Genomic DNA, 6,237 nt, shown 5'->3' with positions numbered 1-6,237 from the left:
TGATGTTACCTCTGTGCCAGCCTTGGGCTCCTGCCAGACTAAGTAGCTGACATCTACTGAGCACCTACTTAGTTTCAGGCAGTTTCCGAGCAGTCTACCTAGGCTGTCCCCTTCAGTCTTCCCCACACTCCCATGATGTAGGTATTAGTCCTTCTATGTTACAGAAGGATAAACTGAGGCTTACATAAATTAAATACCTCACCCAAATTGAGTGGTATGACCAGGACTTGGACTCTTCCCCAAGGCTTTGCCATTTCTGCTCAGCCACACTTACAAACACCTGAAGTGTGAATGGTAGCACTGGATTGCGACTAACCCTTCATTGCCCATCTGCAAGGGGGCCTCTAGGAGTCACCAGCCCCCTCCTCTTCATCCAGACTTCACTGGAAACTCTGGAGCAACTTGAGAAAGCACCTGTCGGAGGCATCTTCCCCTTACATACCGTATAACGCTTAATACACAGTAGGCCCTCAATAAGTTCACAACAAATTGAGTTGCAAACGACAACAAGGGAAAGTCATTTTGATTAGGTAATTTCTTTTGGAGGAGGACCAGGTTGAGGGAGAGATGGCTATAAAATAATTTACCCTGGTTATCATCCTGACTTTGTTTTTTACTTGTCATCTCTTTGTCTGGACCTTATATGAGTAGATGTTCATTGTCCTCTGTAAGTTAGAATCCAATCAAAGCCCTGGAAAACTCAGCCCTCTGATATCCTGTCTCAGTGGACTATAATTCTGAGAATCATTTTTTGGACTGGCTATTGTGGATGGGTAAGGAGAGGCTGGGGCTCAGGTAGGGTGGCAGAAATGCTTCCCGAATTCCAATGGAGATCTGCTTTGAATGCTTGGTACTTATTCATGAGAATTCTTTTACACAGAATCATACTTGCTCACAAATGAACACATTTATATGATGGCATTCATGCAATTTGGGGAAAAAATTGCAGCCTGCAATGCTTCTCTTTCTTTTGTGCCCGGCATCTCGGAGTATTTTCTTTCCTCCCCCAATAATAATGAAAAAGAAATCAAACTTTTGCAGGCTTCACTTAGTTCCTGACTTTCAATCAGAGAAATGTGTGACCTGAATATTTCCTTCTCCTCTTTCAGTATTCATGAAGGATGGCTTGTGGCCGGGCTGGTGGATTTAAGCATCTGTGTAGTTCAGGAAAGACAGATTTACTCCTTGGGAGTTGAGTGTAACTTACAACCTACATATTTCTTGCCCCTCCCCTGATTTCTCCATCCTTTTTTCTGTCTTTGAATTTAGAGAGCATCATTCTTTTTATTTTCTGGTTTGTTGTTAGTACAAAGCAAAGGAGTTTGGGTCTAAAATATTGATCTCACTTTTCCCACAGAGAGTTTGGACTCTGAGTTTTGCAGTTGGGTGTGGCTGATTGAAGGTGGTCTAGGTTGAATTTGCTTAATAGGATGTTCTGTCCCCTCCTGAGTCAATTTTTATCCACTTTATCAGTTACTTATTGATTACAGTTCTTGTCACATGCACATTGGTTTGCTGGGAAACTTAAAGATATGTTTTAGTTTTTCCTTAGTGTAGGCTAGGAGTGTCTTGGAGTGTAGTTCACCAGGAACCCCAGAACCTTAGCCCATTTTCTCTTAGGCATTTGGCTCAGAATTGCAAGAATGACTTTAGTCATGTTGAATAGGTACAGAGAGAGGAATTTTAGATTTTTTTTCCGTTCGCTTTATTTTCTGGGAATGCATAGAAGCAATCTCATTCTTGAATAAAGAAAAGAAAAGGGAAGTACTGGGTCAGAAATTTTGGATTGGAAAAGGGAAATGGAACAGTAATAAGCCAAACTATCTGGTCAAGTCTAGGAGAGAATGAGGCTGGGTGTTTTTATGCCTAAAAAGAAAGCGATTTGGGAAAGGGAGGAAAATAAGCTTTCTGCTTCTGTAACTTGGGCCTGGCCAGCTTTTCAAGTGTTTTTGCTCTCTTTAATTTGAAATCAGCTTTAGAAAAGTCCCTAATGAAAGGCATGGACTCTAATGAGCTTAATTCTGAAGATTTGGAACCCTCAGCAGGTCATGTATTCCCCCAATTATTGGGGTTATTGCTGCCAGGTCACCAAGGAACACACTTAAAATGGAAACATTTGTTTTTCTCTTGAATTCCAACTTCGTATGAGCAAATGATTACTTCTAGGGCCAAGTCCAAGTAGAATTGTGAAATTGTCTTCCATGCTATCCTGTCCCCATTTTTCCATGTTACTCAAAGGGTGACTATCACCCAGAACACGTATGATTGGACTCATATTTATATTAAGCGGAGAAAACATTACTTCATATGTTCATTATTTCATATGGTTTATAAGTTTCTTCTATCAAAGTGTCAACAACCCAGAAGTAGGCTTTTTACCTAGAAGGTACTTCCAATAAGCCTTGGCTGTTATGAGCTACGAACTAGGCATAGAGTTTCTTAACACCTTTCCTTGTTTTGGGGGAAATCCCAGGATAGCAGTCAGTTTCCAAGACAGCCAGCACTGATTGCCATGCCCTGTCTCCGGGCCCTTGTGTAGTCCCTTCCACATTGTGTCAGGGTTATTCTCTGTGGCCAATAGCAGACAGCAGAAGTGCTGGTATGTGACTATGAGGCTGGGTCCCAAAAGACATTGTGGCTTCTGCTTTGCTTCTCCTTGGCTCCCTTGCTCCAGGGGAAGCCAGCTGCTATGTTATGAGCACACTCCAGCAGCTCAGTCGAGGGGTCTATGTGGTGAGGAACTGAGGCCTCCTGCCAAAAACCAGCCAGCCATGTGAGTAAGTCACCTGAGGAGTGTGTTCTTTAGTATTTGGCAAACTTTTAAGTAACTGCAGACCTGGCCAATATCTTATCTACAACTTCATGAGAGACATTGAGCCAAAACCATCTAGCTAAGCTCCTTCCAGAGTCTGACTCTCAGAAACTGTGAGATGACTCATGTTTACTATTTGAAGCTGCTAAGTTTTGGGGTGATTTGTTACACAGCAATAGATAACTAATACATGAAAGGAAACACTTGTCTCCCACAATGGTAGCCAGAGGAGGGCAGAAATGTGTCCCCCTGGCTTCCTCACTTTTAGTACTTGAGCATGTGACCTCAACTGAGCCAATTGGATATTAAGCTTGGTCTTATATATTGACCAATCAGATGCTTGTTTTTAAGATTTTGACTCTGAAGAGGGTTATAATTAAGTAGAGGCCAGTTTAGAATGAACAGGAGCAGCAATAGCAACTAATGACGTCTTTTGTTGGTAGGGCCTTTGGGTGGCACATGGCATCTGTAGCCTGATTTTCCATGATTTTGGAAACATGATTTTGGATGTTCTCCCTGTTGTCAGAATTATATTCTCTAGCCTCTCTCATATTCCTCTAAACTAGTTCTCTTTCAATGAACTTTTTTTAAAATTTGAGTTAAATTAGATCAATTTATATTTTATACAATGTGGCAGCACACAAATTTTTTATAATGATGGCAGTATCTCCTTTTTGCAGTGACTGTTGGCTAGACACAAAGCAGTGAGGAGTAGATCTTTGTGGCTTAGAGTAATCTAATCAGTGAGTATCTTTTTTCATATGACTCTATGCTGTATTAGTAGCTCTGTGGGAGTAGCAATGTGGTACCTGCCTTCAAGGATCTTATAATCTAGACTAGAGATAAGTCCTGCTACCCACAGTCTGAATTGATCTGACCCAGGGATATTGTGAGAAGAGGTCTCTCTGGGGGCTGAGCCTATACATACAGCCTATTAGCTGTATGACTTGAGAAAAGTTATTTAACATCTTAGAGCCTTACTTATCTCACTGACAAAAATCATAGACTTTCCTCCATTGGCTTTCTGTGAGGTTAGATTAGACAACGCGTGTGAGAGGAGCTTGGCACGTGTAAGTCAAAGAAGGCCATTACTGAGCATTTAGTGTCCAGCTCTGGTTCAGGGCTCAGCTGCTGGCCTCTGACTCACGAACTGTGGGATCTCATCATCACTCCTCTTTACTTCTGCTCAGTTTTTTCATCTGAGAAAGGAGCAAGATTGAATTGGAGTTGTGGTATTCAAATCTTTGGTTTTTTCTTTCTGGAAATCTAAAAAATGAAATTGTATACAGACATGCTACAATTTAGATATTTAACCCTCTAAACTTCATGTTGAAATTTGGTGCTCAATGCTGGAGGTGGGGACTAATGGAAAGGCTGTTTGGGTCATGGGGGCAGATCCATTATGAATGGCTTGGTGCTGTCCTCATGGTAATGAGTGAATTTCCTATTGATTCCCACTAGAATTCCCCTGAGACTGTATTTTTCTGAAAGAGCTGGTCACCTTGCCTCCACCTTCGCTTCCTCTCTTGTCATGTGATCCCTACGTGCCAGTCTCCTCTATCTTCTGCAATGAGTAGAAGCAGCTTGAGGCCCTTCTCAGATGCTTATGTTGATGCTATGCTGCTTATACAGCCTGCAGAACCAGGAGCCAGATAAGCTTCTTTTTAAAATAAATTACTTAGCCCTAGGTATTCCTTTATAGCAACTCAAATGGACTAAGACAAAACTGCAACTTAAATAGTATTTTATTAGCATGAATTTATTTTATAGATTTTCCGACTGTAAACTCAGTCACTGAGAACAATGAGGGCTATTTTGATAAATGTAAACATTTGAAATCAGGATTATGGTAACATTTGCCATCCAGGCTTAAGTATCAAATTTAATTCTGCAAATTATTTTGGATATGCATCATTGAGAAAGTCCTATGTCATATACGTAAGTAGCTGCAAATGGCAATTGTTTTTAATAGTGTATTTTGAGGTCTCACAAGATTTCTAGTTAAACAGAGACATCAGAGAAGCACTGTTCTGAAGACCGCGTGACATGGGCTCCTGGAAGTACAAGTCAATGTGTGGTGGGTTTGACTGTGGTCTCTGCCCTATGTAGGTATGCCTGTGGGGCCCTAGGGGAAGCAATCTACAGACCCTGGGAATAGATGATGCCATTCCAGTTCCCTTGTTCAGTGGATCTAAGGATTGACACAAGGGTGTTGCCCATGTAATACCTGTTAGTCATCTCTTCAACTTGCAAAAGTAATACATTAACATATACTCACTGCAAACAATTTAAATAATGTAGAAACATGAAGAAGTTCCATTCAACTACCTTCCATTATTCCTGGCTCCCTTTCCTTTCTCCTGGGTCACCACTGTCAGCACAGAGCAAGTCTTACCTATGGCTCTGCATTTACACACACACACACAGAGGTCATTACTGTTCACATAAAGGGAAGCATACTATACATATCATTGTGGCCTTCCCTCACCCTTTTTTTTTTTTTATTGAATGGTAACTATGTACATTAATGCACTTCTGGGGTACAGTGTGGGGTTTTCACATGCAATCTGAAATACTTCCATCAAAGTGGTCAACACAGCCTTCATGTCATTTTCTCCCCTCACCCTTTTAACACCATATCTTGGCAGACTTTCTATGAAAATAGCTCTGTCTTATCTTTTCCTCTCTTATTTCATATTTTAGAATACAAATATTCATTGTGTTACCTTAGTAACAAGTATTTAAAATTTTCCTTATTTTTTTATTATAATCGTTGCTCTAATAATCACTCTAATCATCATCCTTGTACATATATTTTTGTAACAAAATTCTGAAAATTGGAATTGCACCATCTAAAGGAATGTGAATACATTTTAAAATTTGATATACTGTCCAATTGACCTTCCAATTGTCTTCGTTAATTCGTACTCCATCAATGATACATGAGAGTGCTTTTTTCCTACTTCTTTGTGAACATTGAATATTTTTCTTTTTTATAACTTCTGCCCATCTGATGAGTAAAAAAAAAATTATCTTGTTATTGCAATGTACAGTTCTCTGGTTGCTAGTAGAGACTGGGCATCTTTCTATGCTTACAGACCATGCATGCTTTTGTTTTGAAGCATTGTCTATAACTCTTTTATGTTTCCATTCGGTTATGATGGCTTTTAAAATTCCTAATTGGTATCTTACATCTTTCAAGCAGTCTTTGATAAAAAACTATTCTTTTTTTTTTTTAATTTTGCTTTCAACTGGCTTTTAATTGTCTTAGTTTGAAGTTTCTTTTTTTTTTTTTTTAAATTTTCTTTTCTTCCTTTAGCAATTTTCTTGCCCTTAGCCTCCCAAGTAGCTGGGCCAACAGGCTCCCACCACAATGCCTGGTTTTTTGGGGTCTCACTCTGGCTCACTCCAGCTCAGGATGGTCT

The sequence above is a fragment of the Otolemur garnettii genome, unplaced genomic scaffold, assembly GCF_000181295.1.
Source record: "Otolemur garnettii isolate 467f Iridium unplaced genomic scaffold, OtoGar3 scaffold00013, whole genome shotgun sequence".
In the NCBI taxonomy this organism is placed as follows: Eukaryota; Metazoa; Chordata; class Mammalia; order Primates; family Galagidae; genus Otolemur; species Otolemur garnettii.
Note: the sequence above shows the minus strand (reverse complement) of the source record.